This window comes from Schistocerca piceifrons, chromosome 2 (genome assembly GCF_021461385.2).
Source record: "Schistocerca piceifrons isolate TAMUIC-IGC-003096 chromosome 2, iqSchPice1.1, whole genome shotgun sequence".
In the NCBI taxonomy this organism is placed as follows: domain Eukaryota; kingdom Metazoa; phylum Arthropoda; class Insecta; order Orthoptera; family Acrididae; genus Schistocerca; species Schistocerca piceifrons.
In genome coordinates this window covers 378365292-378387736 of record NC_060139.1, presented here as the reverse complement: position 1 = coordinate 378387736, position 22445 = coordinate 378365292, and the positions used below count along the sequence as shown (strand labels likewise).

The following is a 22445-nucleotide window of genomic DNA, read 5'->3' as shown; positions in this document are numbered from 1 at the left end:
CTAATTACGTCTTGAATACCTTTTGCAGTTATTTGAATTCAACTGTTCGACATTACTTGAATAATTCGCTGTCAGTTTTTTGCTTTATGTATTTATATTACTTTAAATTACTTTAATACTACATTATACTTCGTCAGCGTGTTCCACATAGCGGGCTGTTTCGATGCTACACAGTTATACAGTGCAGACTTTTTTCACTGCGTGATGCTAGCAGAAGTAAATTATACACAATATTTTCCTCTAGCCTCTTGACCTCACATAAGGCATATCTAACTATTAACAAAAACCAACGACTAGTGATTCCACAGAGCATATTTCTGTGAAGTCTTCCGCTTACACGTTGATATATGTTTCTCAGGTATCATTACTTGAAATTACTTTAATACCACATTATACTCCGTCAGCGTGTTCCACATACCGGGCTGTTTCGGTGCTACACAGTTATACAGTGCAGACTTTTTTTCACTGAGTGATGCTAGCAGAAGTAAATTATACACAATTTTTCCTCTAACCTCTTGACCTGCATAAGGCAAATCTAACCATTAACAAAAACCAACGACTACCCCACGAGTGATTCCACAGAGCATATTTGTGTGAAGTCTTCGGCTTACATGTTGATATCTGTTTCTCACGTATCTGTCGCACCAATAGCAATTCATCGTTTAAAAATTTCAACTGATTCATTAAAAACCAAATGAACGAAATATGTTGTATCAAAAGGTTCATAAAATATTCATATCTATGCATCTATCCATTCCCTGTTACAGGTTGTCAACTACTTTTAAAATATTCGCTGCTGGCTGTTGAAATGGCAACATCTGGAAAAATGTAGAATAATAAAATTTTACTTATTGTACGTATACCAGTGGCGGATTAAACGGTATGGTGTGCGGAGGGGACAATGCTCCACCCCCCCCCCCCCCCTGCCCCCACCGAGATACAAGAGGTAAGAGTATATTAAAATCGAACGGTATTTTTTTAAGGGTAAGAGTATATTAAAATCAAACGGTATTTTTTTAAGGGCTGCGCTGTTAAGTAGATTCATTTACATACTTCCATATTCTTGAAGCCACCACATTTTGTGTGCGTGGGAGAAATTACAGGGTGTACATAAAGTCTGGGAACACTTTCAATTATTTATTGCACAAGAATCAAACAATGTACAGATATCATACAAATGTCATTTTGAAGAGAAATCCTGAAAGTTTTTTTTTCATGTATACCTCCAGAGCGTAATTTGGTAATTTGTCGATAGTCAGCGCTTGTCTTCCATACGCACACCACATTCACTTCACTCACACTGGGACGTCCGCTTCTCCTTGCCAGGCACAAGAAATCCGTCGTAACGAATTTGTTGTGCCAGTGGCAAATGGCCTTCCTTGTTGGTGGCTTCTTACCGTACTTGGTTCAAAACATCCGTTGAACAGCTGTAGCGCACTTATTCTTGTCGAACTCCAACACAGAGAAAGCTCGCTCCGCACCTGACGTCGCAATGTTTGCGATTAGCGCTGACTATCGGCAGACTACCAAACTGCGCTGTGGCGGTATAAATGAAAAAAAAAAAAAAAAAAAAAAAAACTTCAGCATTTCTTTTCAAAGTTACATACGTATGATATCTGTACAATTTTTGGTTCTTGTGCAATAATTAATTGAATGTGTTCCCGGACTTCATGTACACCTTGTACTACTTGTACCGCTGTCATGTGTTCTCCTTTCTGTTCGGCTCCCAAACTGTGCGCACCAAATATTGCCAGGGTGTCCCAGCCAGTTACTGCAGAGCGCTTTTAGCGTCGCCCATACGGCACTAAAAGCTTTGCCCTCGTCACTGCGATTCACTCTATTGTTAGGCAGCTCGTCCAGATTTGAGTAGCCCATCCTAACATTCGTATTTATAATGACGAAGTTTTCAGTATCATGTGCCATGAAACGTTTCAAAAATAATATCTTTTCTCTCTAAAACTAGAAGACAACATGTAAGTTTATTATTCCACAAGTCTATGGTGTTACGAATTATGTGGACCAGTGTTTTTTATCCTTGTACGTTTAATTTCGGAGCGTACGTTATTAAAGTAACAATATCTGAGATTACTCACCAGTTTTGACTGAGTCTTGTCTATTGGGTCCCTTTTCAAAGCTGCAACTATAAGGCTAAATTAGGAAGTAGAGAGTAATTTCTGCGTGAGTCACCTCACTTGTATTTTGGTGGTTATCCACCATCTTCAGGTAGTGAATAGATCAAACTAATTGAAAGAATTAAATTAATTTCACTAGCTAGGACAGCGAAATTTAAGTTTCGTGGGCGGTCTTACTTGTTCGTGTAATGATTGTTGACCAGTTATAGCATACTTCTCTTTGCAATTTTCCGAATATTTATGTGACCTTGATTTTGCTTACATAACCCTCATAAATACAGTTGCACAAAATTACTTAAAACAAAGGTACGTTCCTTGAATGTTTCCCTTGTTCTGAAAGTTCCTTTTTCTTCATCAGTGTGTGCAAATTGTCTGTCACGCCTGCATCATGTTATCTGTATTTAGATGCAACATATATGGATGTTAGGCCCATCTCACTGCATATAAGAGCAAATCTCGTTTTACATTTATAAGGTGATCGTGCCATCTTGATTTTTGTATGTTATCGATGTACACGTCAGAGAGTAAGTTAGTTATGTTACTGCTAAAAAATCTCTGGTCTTCTTTGGCACAGTCTTTGCCTCTGTGCAGTCTGAGACATTCTTAGTTGAAGTGTGGTAGAGCTGTACGTATTGTACAGTGGTGTGTTGACTTATTGTAAAGTACAGCAAGGATGAATATGGACTGTGAATTTTGAATAATTTTATTATTTTTTAAAGAGAGGAAGTTTGAGATAAGACTGTAGCACTGCGCATTTAATTTCTAGAAATGATTATTGGGACGTAGTTAACTTGGTTCACTTCATGAGAGCTGGGCGAAGGAACACCCAACTTCCTTGAGTCATGCATTAACATATTAACTGATTAAGCTGTTTGATTTTTATAGAAATTCTTTATTAATATTGTCCCCCTTCTAAATCTCTGTTCACTTTGTTAAGAATACTATTGTTCAGACCAATGCTGTGTGTGAAGATCACGAGACGTTTTACTCTCTCTCCTTGAATATATACTTCATTCTAAAATCGTGGACTTATAATATTATGTCATAGGAATAGCTACTCTCTCCATCCCACTGTTTATCATTACGCATTACCACATGTTGTACTCAATAGTTGGAAATATTATTTAGAGATATGAATCGAGCCTAGCCGCTGCCTACTTGCTGTTTGCTGTTGTGTTTTCAATAAAGCTGCAAAATGTTATCAAGACGCGAGGCAAGTGGAAATTTTGATTGGGGCAAGATAATTGTCTTACTTCAGTCGTGCATTTAATATAAAGACAAGTTGCATTCAGATCCGTTACAGTTCAGTTTAAATTAGGTTCTGTTTAGCGAATGATTACCATACGAGTTTAAGTTGGATAACAGTTTCTGGTAGTTAGTTTTGGTAATACGTTGACTTCTAGCGAGCTGGAGGTAAAGCTGGGGTAAATTTCATACTGAGGCATAGTGGGAAGGTTACACATTCAAACTAGTATTTTATCACTTTGATTAATTTTGTCGTCATTTCATTGCGTGCAGGTAATTACCATTTTACAGCTAGCAAGGTTTTTTTCAGAAAGAAAATTACGCAAGGTATAGAGCATAGTATTTCTAACAGCCTCCTCAGGAAAAAAATCGTAGAACGTCCTTGGTCATTTAGGCAAGAAATGGTGATTAGTACGCTTTCAACCGCCTAATTTCAATTACTTTTCGCAGTCTACCACCTATACACATCCACATCCAAAAGACGCAAATGTAAATGACCGTAAATAGGAAAACTCTCAGGATTTGATTCCCCGGGCTGTGAATAAAGAACAAAATATTTTTGTATACAAGCTTGTATCAATTTTGTGTACGCATATAACAATTCTTTCTTCGTTTTTGTTCCGTGTAGTTTTAATAACATCTGGCTTAACTTTTAATTTGTAATTCAAATCTACATTTAAAGCGTCTGATTCTATCTCCAAATACACTACTGGCCATTAAAATCGCTACACCACAAAGATGACGTCCTACAGACGCGAAATTTAACCGACAGGAAGAAGATGCTGTGATATGCAAATGATAAGCTTTTCAGAGCGTTCACACAAGGTTAGCTCCGGTGGCGACACCTACAACGTGCTGACATGAGGAAAGTTTCCAACCGATTTCTCATACACAAACAGCAGTTGACCGGCGTTGCCTGGTGAAACGTTGTTTTGATGCCTCGTGTAAGGAGGAGAAATGCGTACCATCACGTTTCCGACTTTGATAAAGGTCGGATTGTAGCCTATCGCGATTGCGGTTTATCGTATCACGATATTGCTGCTCGCCTTGGTCGAGACCCAATGACTGTTAGCAGAATATGGAATCGGTGGGTTCAGGAGGGTAATACATAACGCCGTGCTAGATCCCAACGGCCTCGTATCACTAGCAGTCGAGAGGACAGGCATCTTATTCGCATGGCTGTAACGGGTCGTGCAGCCACGTCTCGATACCTGAGTCAACAGACGGGGCGTTTGCAAGGCAACAACCACTAGCACGAACAGTTCGACGACGTTTGCAGCAGCATGGACTATCAGCTCGGAGACCATGGCTGCGGCTACCCTTGATGCTGCATCACAGACAGGAGCGCCTGCGATGGTGTACTCAACGACGAACCTGGGTGCACGAATGGCAAAACGTCATTTTTTCGGGTGAATTCAGGTTCTGTTTACAGCATCATGATGGTCGCATCTGTGTTTGGCGACATCGCGGTGAACGCACATTGAAAGCGTGTATTCGTCATCGCCATACTGGCATATCACCCGGCTTGATGGTATGGGGTGCCATTGGTTACACGTCTCGGTCACCTCTTATTCGCATTGACGGCACTTTGAACAGTGGACGTTACATTTCAGATGTGTTACGACCCTTCAAAAAAATGGTTCAAATGGCTCTGAGCACTATGCGACTTAACTTCTGAGGTCATCAGTCGCCTAGAACTTAGAACTAATTAAACCTAACTAACCTAAGGACATCACACACATCCATGCCCGAGGCAAGATTCGAACCTGGGACCGTAGCGGTCATGCGGTTCCAGACTGAAGCGCCTTTAACCGCACGGCCACACCGACCGGCTACGACCCTTCATTCGGTCCCTGCGAAACCCTATATTTCAGCAGGGTAACGCACGACAGCATGTTGCAGGTCTTGTACGGGCCTTTCTGGATACAGAAAATGTTCGACTGCTACCCCTGCCAACACATTCTCCAGATCTCTCACCAACTGAAAACATCTGGTCAATGATGGCCGAGCAACTGGCTCGTCACACTACGCCAGTCGCTATTCTTGATGAACTGTGGTATCTTGCTAAAGCTGCATGGGCAGCTGTGCCTTTACAGCCATCCTAGCTCTGTTTGACTCAATGCCCAGGCGTATCAAGGCTGTTTTTATGGCCAGAGGTGGTTGTTCTGGGTACTGATTTCTCAGGATCTATGCACCCAAAATGCGCCAAAATACCAGGTAATGAAAAAGTCAGTATAAATTTGAAAACTGAATAAGTCACGGAATAATGTAGATAGAGAGATACAAATTGACACACATGCTTGGAATGACATGGGGTTTTATTAGAACCAAAAAAATACAAAAGTTCAAAAAGTGTCCGACAGATGGCGCTTCATCTGATCAGAATAGCAATAATGAGCATAACAAAGTAAGACAAAGCAAAGATGATGTTCCTTACAGGAAATGCTCAATATGTCCACCATCATTCCTCAACAATAGCTGTAGTCGAGGAATAATGTTGTGAACAGCACTGTAAAGCATGTCCGGACTTATGATGAGGTATTGGCGTCGGATGTTGTCTTTCAGCATCCCTAGAGATGTCGGTCGATCACGATACACTTGCGACTTTGGGTAACCCCAAAGCCAATAATCGCACGGACTGAGGTCTGGGGACCTGGGAGGCCAAGCATGACGAAAGTGGCGGCTGAGCACACGATCATCACCAAACGACGCGCGCCAGAGACCTTCACGCGTCTATCAATACTTTGGTTTTTTTTTTTTTTTTTTGTTCTAATAAAATCCCATGTCATTCCAAGCATGTGTGTCAAGTTTTACCTCTCTATCTACATTATTCCGTGATTTATTAAGTTTTCAAATTTATACTGATTTTTTAATCGCCCGGTACAATCACATGTCAGTTCTAGTATAATATATTTGTCCAATGAATACCCGTTTATCATTTGCATTTCTTCTTGGTTTAGCAATTTTAATGGCCAGTAGTGTAATTCTCTGATAAATAAAAAAAGGATACATTCTGGAATTCTAATACATATTTAATTTTTCTGTAGATTGTCTTTATTATATCTTTAACAATTAGATCTGTTCCATCCTTCAGTTCTTCTAGCTGAGATCATTCAGGAATTTTAAATTTTCATTCCACATCTTCCTAGGTGTATGTTGGCAAATTATCTACTCTGAATTCTTGCAGAATTTCCGTCAAGAAATTTTACGTTTTTTGTTAATGGGCCTCCAATAAACGAAGTTTTTCTATCAGTTTTAAACTCTGTAAATGATTGTTCTGTGTTGGTAGGTACACAACGCCAGGTCTACGACATTTAGATAGAATGTAACCATTCGAAGTTCCCTTGTGTTTGTCGAATGAATTCCACTAATCTCGTGTCATGAAATACAACTGAAATTGTTAGTTTGTGGCTAATATTAATAACCAGTTAAACTGGAAAGACGTTGGATTATATAACAATATGGTTGACTCAAGGATGGATCTGAGCTTTTAATGTGATTTCAAAATCGTTATGTGTAACGTGTACTATTTTGTTTGGATCACTTGTGCATACTGTAGGGAACACAGTACGTCATGCAAAAGCTTTGTCACAGACGCTAACCTGATACATGACTAAGCTTATACATCATTAGCCAGTATCGTCAGAGGCGAGTCTCCAATGCCATAGTATGTGCACGAGAACTTTATTGTTGCGCCGCTAACACGTGCAGATAATGCAGGATGGAGCCACAAGAAATACGACCTAACATGTTTTACAGTTCAATACGGCACTAAATTTGCAGGTTCTTTGAGATATTACCGAACTAAACATTATTATGGAATGATTTTAATATTATTCCGAATTTACTTTTTTTGGCAAATTTGTTTCTCAATTAGTTTGGCAAAGGAGGGCGTTACGCAAAGCAGCGAAAGTTGGTAACATATACGAGAACAAAGTATTAAGTGTATCCTAGATAATATCAAACTCTGACGTTGGAACTTGGTTATAGGTCTGATTCTTCTCTGTATATCTTGACCTGCCGCTAAAAGCCTTTAGGAAGGCTCATCTTTAACAGAATTGGTCCAAGGATCCATGAAGTTACTCCAATCGAAGAAGCAGGATTCAGACTTAACAGAAGCTGTACAGACTAAGTCCTTAGGTTAACCACACACATAGAAGCTGAGTTCCAACAACGACTTAAAACGTCAGTGGCTTTTGTTGATTTTACAGCTGCCGTTGACGTAGAATGGATAGAAGGATTCCTCTAGAAACTCGCTAGTGTTACACAATGTTAAACCATAATCAGGCTCGTAAACAACATTTTATCTCACATATACCTCTAAGTGATTCTCAGCAAGCGAATAAGCAAACAGAAAAAGCTTGGTAAAGTTCGTCCTAAGATTCAATTTTGGCACTACTTCTGTTTAGCTTATATACATCTGATATCCCAGAACTGAGGTGAGAAAGTTGATTTATGACCACGATATGGCTTTTGCTACTCAAGAGAGAAGTTTTGAAGCCGGTGAAGAAATACTCCCTGCAATTCTAAGCACAGTGCATGAATACTTCAAAATGTGCAGATTAACACGAAAGTCAACGAAGACCGAAGTTAGCTGCTTTCATTTTCACAATGGAAAGGCCCATGCAAAGCTACATGTCACCTTTAATGGTCAAGTCCTGCACCACCAATACTTCCCAACACATGCAGAAGTAACTCTTGATAAAATCTTGTTGTACAAGGTACACATAGAAAATACCGCAGCAAAGCTGAAATCGTGGAATGACTTCATACAGAAACTGATCAACACCTCATGGGGTACAAGACCTGCAACAGTTCTACGTTCTTCCTTAGGACGCGTCTACTCTGCTGTCGAATACTGTGCTCCAGCATGGGTTAGTAGTTGTCGTGTAACAAATACAAGTTGCTTCAGATCTACACCTCTTTACTGGTACCGACGCCTAGCCAAAGTGCGCCACCATCTTCGAAGACAGAATGCTCTTCTCATGGAATAGGAAAAATTAACCAAAATTCCTGAGTTTCCACACAACTCTGACGTGCCTGCACTAAAATGAGCCGATTTAAGTACAGGCAGTGACGTATCATACTGGCAGAATCGCTGCAAGCAATTAGTTTCATCATGAGTAGAAACTGATCGAGAACATGAAATAATATTGCACATGAGGAATATCAGATTCTCGGAAGACGTGGCATAAGATCAGCCGGCATGGAATTACAACGACGTGCTTGGGAGACAATTAATTCGATTCGTACAGGCCAGGGCGGCTGCGCAGAAAGCTTCCACCGATGGGGAAAGGCTCCATCTTCCAGTGTGACTGCAGCAGTAAGCGTCAGACGGTCAAACAGTTTGTAACAAGCTGCAGTAGGCGAGCTCATCATGAAAATCTGTACTATCTCTTTGAAGTGACAGAGGCAGCCCTTGAATGGATTGGAAATTTAGATATTAGTTTTTAGATTCAGTCGTTTAGCCCTATTTATTCTGTAAAATTATACAATTAATGTATGTAAGCAGCAGTTCATTTTGTATTACCATACGTTAAGCAAATAAATATTCGTCCAATCAAAATGACATATTTTTCGAAATGACAGACAACATGGCGGAGACTTGTTTGTAAAAATCTACATTTTTACTGTTCAGCAAAGGTTCCACCTCGAAAATGACGTCGTCGTCATTCTCGAGGTCTTTACGACGCACCCTTTTTTTTCCAGTCAAGGAAAGAGGAAGCAGTTACTGAGTGCCATGTCAGGAGAAGTCAGAGGCCGAGGCAAAACTCAACGCCCGAAAGTAGCAGCCCGTGTGACCATGGTCTGCGCAGAGTGCGGTGATGAATCGCCGTGGTTCCACGGTGTGTATTGCTCCTTTCTCTCTAGAACATAGTGGTGTACCCAGCATCCTTGCACAGTGTTTAGGCCCGTAAAGAATTCATTTGGAGTGGCTCCACACGGAAGCAATATTTCCGTCGTTGCCACTCTTCGGCATACCTTGCCATTGGGTGTGAGCAGTCACGGAACCCAATTGGCAGCGAGCTTTATCCTATTCTCAATGTCACCCAAGTTGAAAACTGATGCATAACTGGTTATCACTTTTTCTACAACCGCCTCGATTGTGATATCCCACTCTTCGATCTCCAGGGCTATTCCGAGTTTTCGACAGACTTCTTGGAACACACTGCAACCATCTGCGCCCCCTACAGCTCATTTTCTGACCTACATTTCCGTCAACTCGGTATAGACTGTGGCAGCGTTCTCATTCTTCAAAGGCAGAAAACGAACTAACATACCGTTCGGATTGCGGCGACGTTTCATTTTGGCTCCCCTGCTGGCGTGCTACTGTACTGTCGCAAGAGGTATGCACATTCCACTTTTGACGTGCCCATGTTTGCCTAGCAGACAGACAGGCAAGCAGCCGAACTGGCAGACTGCTTTACTGACATTCAAGCCAAGCTACACTGAAGAGCCAAACAAACTGGTAAACCTGTCTAATATTGAGTATGGGCCCAGAAAGCACGCAGAAGTGCGCAACGGGACGTGACATGGACTCGACTAATGACTGAAGTAGTGTTGCGGGGAAATGACAAAATAAATCCGTACGAGTACGGCGGGGTGGAGATCACTTCTGAACAGCACCTTGGAAGGCATCCAAAACATGCTCAATAATGTTCATCTCTGGGGAGTTTGGTGGCCAACGGAAGTGTTTAAACTCAGAAGAGTGTTCCTGGAGCCATTCTGTAGCAATTCTGGACGTGTGAGCTGTCGCATTGTCCTGATGGATTTGCCCAAGTCTGCATGACACAAAGCTTTACGCCTCGCCTGGGTACATCAACACCGGCATTGGACTGTTGATCGCTCGAAACAGGTTGCCTGGTCGGACGAGTCTCGTTTCAAATTGTATCGAGCGGATAGATGTGTACGGGTATGGAGACAACCTCATAAATCCATGGACCCTGCATGTCAGCAGCGGACGGTTCAAGCTGGTGGAGGCTCTGTAATGGTGTGGATCGTGAGCAGGTGGAGTTATATGGGAACCCTGATAGGTCTAGATACGACTCTGACAGATGACACGTACGTAGTATCCTGTCTAATGACCTGCATCCATTCATGTCCATTTTGCATTCACACGAACTTGAGAAATTCCAGCAGGGCTGTGCGACTCCTCACACGTCCATAATTGTTACTGAGTGGCTCCAGGAACACTCTTAAGGGTTTAAACACTTCCGTTGGCCACCAAACTCCCCGCCGGCCGGAGTAGCCGTGCGGTTCTAGGCGCTACAGTCTGGAACAGAGCGACCGCTACGGTCGCAGGTTCGAATTCTGCCTCGGGCATGGATGTATGTGATGTCCTTAGGTTAGTTAGGTTTACTTAGTTTTAAGTTCTAGGCGACTGATGACCTCAGAAGTTAAGTCGCATAGTGTTCAGAGCCATTTGAACCAACCAAACTCCCGAGACATGAACACTGTTGAGCATATCTGGGATGTCTTGCAATATGCTATTCAGAAAAGATCTACACCACCTCGTACTCTTACGCATTCATAGTGTCAGTTCCCTCCAACACTACTTCAAACATTATTCGAGTCCATCATGCCGGATCCTGTTGCGGCACTTCTGCGTGCTCGCGGGCGCCCTACACACAACAGTGTTTTCAGGGACTGTGTAAAGCATGTGGTAATGCAGCATTACCATATCGTACGGTGACGGAGTGGGTGAAGCGTTTCGGTATAGGGGGGGGGGGGGGAGTCATTCATGACCGGCCCAATGAATAGAAACGCCGTGGTTCTCCTCGCCCACAAAATGTGCGCTGTGAACCAGCTGGTAGCAAAGTGATAGTTGTTGTGGCTTACAATACCTACGGGCTAATCCTGCATCACGTTGTACCGTAGGGACAGACGGTTACTGCAGCTAACTTCTGCAATTTCCGGCGATATCACCTTCGTCTCGCACTGAGAGGAAATCGACGGGACCTTCTGACCCTGCATCCCATCATGCCTCATGACAGTGCACGTGCCACACGACGAACCCCATGCAGGAGCTCCAGCGTAAGTGGGTGCGGGAGATACTGCAACATCCGCTGTATTAACCCGATATGAATCCTTGCGGTTACGGCGTGTTCGCCAAAGTGAAGAAAGCTCTTTGTGGCACGCGCTCCAACAGAAGAGAAGACATCATCCGTGCAATAGGGCGGTCCTGACGAGACATCGACAGAGATGGAAGCGCTGACGGGGTAAGAGGCCTCCCATCTGTGCTGGGGAAGGTGTTCGAAATGAGGGGCAATTATGTTCAGGGTGTGTAACATGCGGAAGCTAACGGCCTTGCCGCAGTGGTAACACCGGTTCCCGTCAGATCACCGAAGTTAAGCGCTGTCGGGCTTGGCTAGCACTTGGATCGGTCACCGTCCGGGTCTCCTAGTGCTGTTAGCAAGCGGGGTACACTCTGTCCCTGTGAGGTCAATCTGACGCTCAGCTTGACTGAGAAGCAGCGGCACCGGCCACGAAAACTGGCAACGACGGCGAGAGCGGTGTGCGTTCCGTATCCGCATACGGTGACGCCTAAAGACTGTGGACGGGACGGCAGTTGATCGGTACCGTTGGGCCTTCAATGCCTGTTCTAAAGATGTCTGTTTGTAATATGGAGAACGTCTACCAATAAAGTCTGGTGTGAATCATAAGAGTGTTGTCATTACTTTTTATTCAACCTATGCATAAATAATATATGAGTGGGGAAATGACGTTAGCAAAGCAATCGGAAAGTTCCCCACTGATTTGCTTTCACATGAGCATCAGTTTATTTTCTTTAATCAACTATGTACAGGCCTTACGTGAAAAAAGACTGCAAGAAAGAAAATTCTCTGCTGTGCTGTGAAAATATGCGGTTTAGGTTTCTTTCTTGCAGTCAGTTTTAACTACGACTGCAGCGCATTGTTTCTCCTATATACATTCTACCTCCTAATATTTAACTTTTGAACAAAAATTGTGTGCACAACACTGTGCTGCTTAATTTTGTTTATCGCAGTCGGTTTTAATAGAAACTTACCGGCTTATAATCCGAATGCTATTACGGAATCTGAATCGCCCGGAAATTGGTAATCGTAACCGGTAGCAGATAAAAACTATGTAAACTACTATATTTGAAGCTGCTATTCGCACAGGCCGAGCGGCGAGTAGGGTCTCTCTCATATCCTTTGTACCAATGATTTCAAATAATTTTCTCACCCATTTTAAGCAACTTCACTTCCTAATCACGTTTTTGTTTGCAATAACGATAAACAGGACTCAAAGTCAGGGAGAGACGGGAAGACGAAGTGGACGGAAAGAGGGGGTGAGGAGGGGGAGCAGACATGGACTTAAGTTTTTGCCTCCAAAGCGTATAAATGGCTATGAAGTCCGCATTTATTGTTAAACTAATGTTGGTGCAAGTAGCTTCTTCATTTTTTTTCAGTATTTTATTTCGGCCTTTGTCTCGCTTCACTGCAGGGTCGGTCTTGTTACTGTGGATTTGGCAGTGTTAATTGCAGAATGTGGCTGGATGCCCTTCCTGTCGCCATCCCGAAACCCCCCGGGAGAGAGGGAGATGGATAGCACGAGAAGGAGGAGAAGGAGAAAGAGACAGGAGGAGGAGGAGATGGACAAAAAGAGGGGGCAGAGGGGGAAGCTGAAGATGACTATTATTATATCGCAACGCCAACTAAAATAATATTTGGGCATCCAGCCAAATATGACCACAGGTATACCACTCCTAATCACTTTTTCCATGATATGTATTGCAGATTAGCTGATTTCATCCTAAGTGGTCATAACAGTTCATTTGTTACTTCCTCGAATGCATTTCAGAAAACACGACATTTATTTGGCATATTGTGTTAATCTTTCAACACATATTTGAAAAAAGAAACTTTTCATTCATGTTATGCATTCCTTGCTCTACGTTACATACCAACAGAATTTTGTGTTTTCAGTTTCGTTTATATTTTTCACCCTGTTTTTGAGGCTTCAGGTTCTTGTACTTTAGGTTATTGTTATAAATATTTTAGGCAATATATAGGTCTTCAGCTTCTGAACCCTAACTGTGAGATTTCCGTTAGTATACGAATGCAAGAATGGTGTTACTTACCGGAATGTATGTGCTACTCAACACAAAGTATTGCCTCTTTAACGAATTTATATTCTCCTTTGCCTTAATCGATAGGAAATGAATGTTTTACTTTGTAGAAAAGATTTACATATTAACATAATTACCTTCAGTGACACTAAACGAATTGTTTAAGTCGAACTAGAGCCTCCTAAAAATTATTTAACAAATATAGCGAACATAAGTCATTTAAAATGACTTATAAACAATAATAAACGTAATTTAAGAAGATTAAAATCAAAACGTTTAATCCAAAATGAATTCTATATACACTCCTGGAAATGGAAAAAAGAACACATTGACACCGGTGTGTCAGACCCACCATACTTGCTCCTGACACTGCGAGAGGGCTGTACAAGCAATGATCACACGCACGGCACAGCGGACACACCAGGAACCGCGGTGTTGGCCGTCGAATGGCGCTAGCTGCGCAGCATTTGTGCACCGCCGCCGTCAGTGTCAGCCAGTTTGCCGTGGCATACGGAGCCCCATCGCAGTCTTTAACACTGGTAGCATGCCGCGACAGCGTGGACGTGAACCGTATGTGCAGTTGACGGACTTTGAGCGAGGGCGTATAGTGGGCATCCGGGAGGCCGGGTGGACTTACCGCCGAATTGCTCAACACGTGGGGCGTGAGGTCTCCACAGTACATCGATGTTGTCGCCAGTGGCCGGCGGAAGGTGCACATGCCCGTCGACCTGGGACCGGACCGCAGCGACGCACGGATGCACGCCAAGACCGTAGGATCCTACGCAGTGCCGTAGGGGACCGCACCGCCACTTCCCAGTAAATTAGGGACACTGTTGCTCCTGGGGTATCGGCGAGGACCATTCGCAACCGTCTCCATGAAGCTGGGCTACGGTCCCGCACACCGTTAGGCCGTCTTCCGCTCACGCCCCAACATCGTGCAGCCCGCCTCCAGTGGTGTCGCGACAGGCGTGAATGGAGGGACGAACGGAGACGTGTCGTCTTCAGCGATGAGAGTCGCTTCTGCCTTGGTGCCAATGATGGTCGTATGCGTGTTTGGCGCCGTGCAGGTGAGCGCCACAATCAGGACTGCATACGACCGAGGCACACAGGGCCAACACCCGGCATCGTGGTGTGGGGAGCGATCTCCTACACTGGCCGTACACCACTGGTGATCGTCGAGGGGACACTGAATAGTGCACGGTACATCCAGACCGTCATCGAACCCATCGTTCTACCATTCCTAGACCGGCAAGGGAACTTGGTGTTCCAACAGGACAATGCACGTCCGCATGTATCCCGTGCCACCCAACGTGCTCTAGAAGGTGTAAGTCAACTACCCTGGCCAGCAAGATCTCCGGATCTGTCCCCCATTGAGCATGTTTGGGACTGGATGAAGCGTCGTCTCACGCGGTCTGCACGTCCAGCACGAACGCTGGTCCAACTGAGGCGCCAGGTGGAAATGGCATGGCAAGCCGTTCCACAGGACTACATCCAGCATCTCTACGATCGTCTCCATGGGAGAATAGCAGCCTGCATTGCTGCGAAAGGTGGATATACACTGTTCTAGTGCCGACATTGTGCATGCTCTGTTGCCTGTGTCTATGTGCCTGTGGTTCTGTCAGTGTGATGTATCTGACCCCAGGAATGTGTCAATAAAGTTTCCCCTTCCTGGGACAATGAATTCACGGTGTTCTTATTTCAATTTCCAGGAGTGTATATCTTGTAATTCCCTACCTCAGAAATCCTCTCTAAAAAAGCACAACAAAGAAAAAATGTACAAAATACACAAAATTTTATCTCGTATTTTTTACTCTTTATGGTTTTTAATTACGATGCAAAATAACTAGTTGTATTCTTAATGTGTGTACTGACTAGAGATTGAGTGAATTACAAAGAGATCGTTAAGTCTTTCTGCATGAAGATGTGATCTTTTCCCACTACTTGTGATTCCCGGCCACTAAAGACTTTAGGGCTGGAGGCACTTGTAGTAGGTATATTTACTATTTTTCTTCCCACACAAGCAAGACGAGTATCCGTTGGGAGTTATTTTTCCACCGTTGTAGAGTATTTTCGTCGCTCTTTCCTGTAAGTATCTAGGTTCCTTGTAAGTATTTACTGATTCCGTAATGCAGGAGAGCGGAGTCCTGAGTCCAGTCCTCAAATTTCGTGTTCTTATAACGTCCTGCATTTGCTTCTTGGCTGATGTGGTTCGCCACTTGCTTTGAAAATATGTGTGCTGCAATTAATATTTTCAGAATAGTGTCGGGATCTTATCATCACTTAACCCGCACATAATTAAAATAATTTCTATATACCCTTAGACCTTCACCACGCATTCGTCGAACCGCTTTGTAAACACGCATTGTCTTCTCGAGGGTTACCTTCCTTAATGTGCTGCATTTAGGCACCACAAACGTAGCAATTTTATGCACCATGCTGACGTCCATTTTCTACTCTAGAAAGCCACCAGCAGTATGTTTCAATGATTGCATGTACTGAAAATGCAATTTTATCAAGACTTCACAGTAGCTATTATACGGGTCAGATTTAACAAAATTACATACCTGTGAAACGCCCTGCCAAACCCGCTGGATAGGACGGCTAGTTTAAGTTGTGGAAAGGGGCTAAAATAAGCGGCTGTCAGTTACACTCGAACATACAACCTTTTATTTGATCAAACATTACAAGAGCCAAGAATTTTTTTTAAAACGAAAACATAGATTTTGTTTTGGAACTTAATTAGCGGCTGAATGCGCCGTTCAACCTTATGCCCTAAGGGCAAGACCACTTTAATTTTAAAACGGCTGAAAGCCAATAACTTAAAGCTCAACCAAAATCAGAAATTTAGGAGGCAAATCCTTATCTTAAAACAGTTCCTTAATTAGGCTGAAGGCCCAAAGAACCTGACGGTTTAACAGCAAAGAACTTAAATTCAGAATTGGCTGAAGGCCCAACACTTAAGACTCAATAACATTCATTTTAAAAGTGCCAAAGGCTTTACGTAAAACAGTCCTTAAATTAGGCTGAAGTCCCAAACCATATGACGCCTTAAGGGCAAAACAACCTTAATCTAAAAATCGGCTAGAAGCCATACAAGTACAAACAACAAGAACACACAAGAAAAGGCAGTACACCCTACAGCGCTCAGGATTTTCTAGGGTTGGCCTGGAATTCAAACACTAACGCTCGCTTAGGTGAGACAGGCAGTCCGCCCAACCTTAGTCGATCCGACGACAACCGAACCGACAGACAGTCAACGGACCAAGCGATAGGATAACTTATCTTTCGTGTCCGGGATCGGTGAGCCACGGACCTCGTAGCAATGGGAACAGCCCCTCACTATCCGACCGCGCGTGGAAGCCGCCAGGCCCCGGCCAGACACGCACCAAGGAGACTTCGTCGCTGCTCCGAGCCAACTAACCAACTGGCCAGGTCCGGAAACGGTGAAAAGACAAAATATACGTTGGCCGATGAGACGATCGACCGAACGACCACTCCAATCTCCCTCCGTCGGACAGTTCATGTGTGTCGTCAGCGGTCGACGAGCCCTGGCTGTCGGCGCCTCAGAGGCCCTCCGTCCCCCGACTTCACTGCTGCTGCGTCCCGACTGCAGTGCTGGTCCGTCTCCAACTGGTTGCCAGACACACGACGACCCGGAAATACTATCCGTCGCTCCAAATGTGGTACGACAGTGCACTTATCGATACGCACTGTTGCTGCCTCTCACGGGCAAGTAAGGCAGGAAGTTAGTGACGCCAGTAAACGGAATAAGAAAACGAGGCGGCAGTACCGTAATAGAAGATGACAAACAATAAACGGTATAAACGCGAGCCGTTCACGGCTCAACCTGTTCATCGTTATCCTGCAGAGCAGAATCCCCGCGTGGCCAACAGTTTTGGTTTGGACACTTGATGAGACTGAGACAAGAAATAATAGCCAAAAGCATAGTTAAATATAGAGCGGTAGAAAAAGACCGCGACTTAAATGAATTCAAGAGACAGAAACGACTATGATTAGCAGAAACTAGCCCATTGAAAACACGCAGAGAAGGTTATTATTGAGTTTGTGATCCGGGATGCGCCGTAGAACTCTGTCAGGGTACGTACTGCGTAACAAAATTAAAATACTATTCCTGCGATACGCTGTAATTGTCTCCCACCTGGACGCAGGAGTTTTAAATTTGACTCAAAGGTTCCTATAGCGCTTCTCTCCAACCGTGCAAATGCGCGACAACGTGCAGCGGCGCCCTCAGGCTCGACGATGATTGAAATAGCAAGATGCCTACACATGCGAAGAAAAGTCCAATGATAACAAGTTTATGTGAGGAGTAACATGGGTTAATGATGTCACATTGTCACCAAATTACACCAAAATTTAGCTCAAGGCCACTGTGGATGTGTCAAGTCGTCACTCCCTTTCTTAAACTCATTCTATCCCTCTTTTTCAGACATCTGCGATGGAGATCAGAACCGCTACACACAGCCTTGAAATTACATGGTTTGGTTATGGGTGGCCGAGGAAAACATTTTAGACACGCCGCTGCTCAGAATTGACACGAAAAGGCCGGGGGAGTAGCATATAGGTGATCAATGAAACCAACCTTTTCATTGTGACGTTAGTTCCCAAGCATTTTGCGGTCGGAAACGACTTTTCGCAGGGCGATGAGCCACATTCTCGACAACTGCTGAAACACACTGGACGTTTCAATCATTTTTAAGGTCACCGCGGCGCTGCAATCCCACTGAATGTGAGCTCATCCCTTTAGTGTGTACCATGACGAGAAGTCTTTCTTTGATGTACCGAGTGGAACCACTAGCAGCTATTACAAACCATTCGACGAAATATGAACTGCATTCGAAGTGGAAAAGTGTTTGTGTGCTGTTGCATCCATTCTTTTCCGCTCCTGTGGCTTGAACACATGGGAATGTGACATTCAAACGCACATGAATAAAACAGAAAAGGGTCTCTCTAAGACGACCTCCCTCCCCCTTAATCCCAAGTTTGACAGCACCCTCGGTGCTCACCTTTATTGACCTCGTCACGGTTTTCCACTGTACAGGGAAATGTTTAAAGCACTATAAAGAAGGGTGGGGGGGAGGGGCGGCAGGGATGTGATAGCGATGGTGTTGCCGAACTTAGTGGTCTTAAAGCGAAACTTCGTCATTTTTTCCATGTATATTTCAAATGACGCTCCCCCGCCTTCCCTGCCCCCCCCCTCCCCCAGATCACGCCGCAGTTAGGCGTTAAATTTCTGCGAATGGTTTTGAAAACCCACTAGCGGTTCAACTCTGTATACCAAAGCGCAACTAGTGGTAACACCATATAGTTTTGCAGACCCGCGATATCCTTAGAAAATGGTTTAGTCGTCCATCGGTTGTCACTAGTGTCAAAGGTTTTCAAGAATGCCATCCTGTTGCTTATAATGTTGCAAACAGTCACTTTCGACCGCGAAATATTTGTGAATCGACGCCCCAAGGAAAGTGGTAGTTTCATTTATACCCATTGTACTACCCCATGAGGCCTTGTCTTGCCTGTTCAGAGGGGTGGTGTGTCTAAAATGTTTTCCTCGGCCACCAACAATAAATGCGTGTGATTTCTACGCGGTGTGGCGCTCTTCTGTCCTCCATCGCAAAGATGTCAAAAGAAGTGTTGAGATATGGATAAGAGGGGTGACAACCTTCCCTCCGTGTTATCACGCCCAAGGTGGATTTTGGCTGAATACTTATGAAACGTGGTATCAATGTGACTTCATTAGCCACCCTTATACGTCATATGAACTTATGAGCGCCGGCTGTCGTTGTCGAGCGGTTCTAGGCTCTTGAGTCTGGAACCGCGCGACCGCTACAGTCGCAGGTTCGAATCCTGCCTGCGGCATGGACGTGTGTGACGTCCTTAGGTTAGTTAGGTTTGAGTAGTTCTAGGTTCTAGGGGACTAATGACCTCAGATGTTAAGTCCCATAGTGCTCAAAGCCATTTGAACCATTTTGAACTCGTGAGCTCTGGCCTCTTCTTAGAATGTGTCGATACCTTGCTGTGCGAAGTGTCGCCGAGCCCGAGAGTGACGTCACAGAGCTTCACGCTTTTGTACCATTAAAGAGAAAGTTTGTAGGCACCTTTTAGCCAAATTTCAAATTTTCATCATCGCACTGGGACAAAATTACGGTGTTTCTGAAATGTTGCTTTGCACTATTGGATGCCTCAAAAGATGTACTAACGCTTTGAATGAATATATAAACCTTTTTTATGGACATAGAGACAAATTTAACACTTGAATTATAGAAGATAAATGCACTTCTAAAGACTCATGTAATGTAATGTTCAAATTGATGACCGTCTTTGGTCATACTAAGCTGATAACGTGAAACAATCGATCTGGAAACACCAAGACACCGTTCTTTCGGAATTTCGCGACATTGTCGTTGAGTTTCCAATTTCAGTGCATCAACATTTCCGGTTTTTGTGGGGTAAACTCCGTCCTAGAACTATCCCCATAGATTTGGGGAACGCGCAGGGTATTCAACGCTACCCCTTCGTCCAGTCCATGTGTTTGGAAAGGCTGCATCGAAGAGAGCTCTTACATTGAGATGGTAGTGGGGAGGTGCTAGATTTCGTCATCACCAAACAACTCAGTGTGAGGACCGACGGACTCCTGCAACAAGGTTGCGTAACTGTCAGTAGTGGCAGCTTCGTTAAAATAATATTCTATGATACCCTGCTGATACCCCACACCACACTGTTACCCCTTATAAGTTCAAATATTGTTCAAAAGTAACGTGGGGATTAATGGTACTATTTAATTTAAAGAAGCCTCCTCACTCCAGGCAATTTTCTGTGGAAGTCCTGCGTCGTGTGCACATTTTGTCAGGTACCATTCACAGAATTTAACTCTCCGGTCTGGATCGTCTTCTTTGAGAGTATGGATTAGTGTTGGTATGTAGCATTTCCAGCGCAGATGCCTAAAGATGCGATGGACACCATCTTTTGATATATGTGTCGCCCGATCTGTTTGTCATAGAGAGTTCTTGGGGATCGAATGAGGGTTTTCTGCAACTTCTCTTCTTTTCTAGGGCTGGTGGATGTCCGTGGTCGCCCAGAAAGTTTCTTGTTCACGTCGTGAATGGTGAGACACCAGGGTGGTCCACTGATAGTGACCGGGCCAAATATCTCACGAAATAAGCGTCCAACGAAAAAGCTACAAAGAACGAAACATGTCTAGCTTGAAGGGGGAAGCCAGACGGCGCCATGGTTGGCCCAATAGAGGGCGCTGCCATGGGTCAAACGGATATCATCTGCGTTTTTTTAAATAGGAACCTCCATTTTTTTAGTACATTTTCGTGTAGTACGTAAAGAAATATGAATGTTTTAGTTGGACCACTTTTTTCGCTTTGTGATAGATGGCGCTGTAATAGTCCCAAACATATGGCTCACAATTTTAGACGAACAGTTGGTAACAGGTAGTTTTTTTAAATTAAAATACAGAAAGTAGGTACGTTTGAACATTTTATTTCGGTTGTTCCAATGTGATACATGTACCTTTGTGAACTTATCATTTCTGAGAACGCATGCTGTTACAGCGTGATTACCTGTATATATCACATTAATGCAATAAATGCTTAAAATGATGTTCGTCAACCTCAAGGCATTTGGCAATACGTGTAACGACATTCCTCGCAACAGCGAGTAGTTCGAAGATGCACTGACAATGCGCTGACGCATGTTGTGAGGCGTCGTCGGTGGATCACGAGGGCAAATATCCTTCAACTTTCCCCACAGAAAGAAATTCGGCGACGTCAGATCCGGTGAACGTGTGGGCCATGGTATGGTGCTTCGATGACCAATCCATCTGTCATAGAATATGCTACTCAGTACCGCTTCAACCGCACGCGAGCTATGTGCCGGACATCCATCATGCTAGAAGTACATTGCCATTCTGTCATGCAGTGAAACACGTTGTAGTAACATCGGTAGAACACTACGTAGGAAATCAGCATACATTGCACCATCTAGATTGCCATCGATAAAATGGGGGTCAATTATCCTTCCTTCCATATTTCCGCACCATACATTAACCTGCCAAGGCCACTGATGTTCCGGCGAGCGCTCCGGACATTTGGATGATGTCATGCAGGGTACCGAGCGGCATACATAGCACACGCCCGCTGAGCATTTTTATCACAATAGCCATACATCAACACGATATCGACCTTTTCCTCAATTGGTAAACGGTCCATTTTAACACGGGTAATGTATCACGAAGCAAGTACCGTCCGCACTGGTGGAATGTTACGTAATACCACGTACTTATACGTTTGTGACTATTACAGCGCCATGTATCACAAAACGAAAAAAGTGGTCCAACTAAAACAATCATATTTCTTTACGTACTACATGAATATGTAATAAAATATGGGGTTTCGTATTTAAAAAGACGCAGTTGATATCCGTTTGACCTATGGCAGCCCCATCTAGCGGGCCAACCATAGAGCCATCTGGTTTACCCCTTCAAGTTAGACGAGTTTCGTTCTTTGTAGGTTTTTCGTTTCATGCTTATTTCTGTGAAATATTTGGCCCGGCCACTATCAATGGACCACCCTAGATATTTCTTACCGGATGTCTTTTCTGATGATGTAGTCGAAAATGTAACCTAAAGCAGAGAAGTCGTCTAAAATTCATAAGCTGGCCGCTGTACCAATCGACCTTCGTCAATCCGTCGGCTAGGTTCGATGTGGTTCTAGCGTATCTCCTGGTTTTGCATGCTAAGGCGTTGTTTGTTCGATGCACGAGTAGGTCTCCTCATGATGCAACTGTGCTCCTTGAGAAATATATATGCTGTTGAGTTAGATCAACTCTTAGATACAGGACGTTGAAATAAGAAGAAACGGAATGGGCGGAATTGGAAGACGGTATCAAGTACCAAACTCTATCCGGCTTGGGCAGATTAAATTTCTTGCGAGGAGCCACCCGGTATACGCCAG

At 43.8% G+C, this 22445-nt stretch overlaps 1 pseudogene; it reads left to right on the top strand.

Annotated features, from left to right (window-relative positions):
• The first annotated feature begins 11674 nt into the window (after positions 1-11674).
• Positions 11675-11792, top strand: LOC124778366 (annotated as a pseudogene).
• Positions 11793-22445: the final 10653 nt, after the last annotated feature.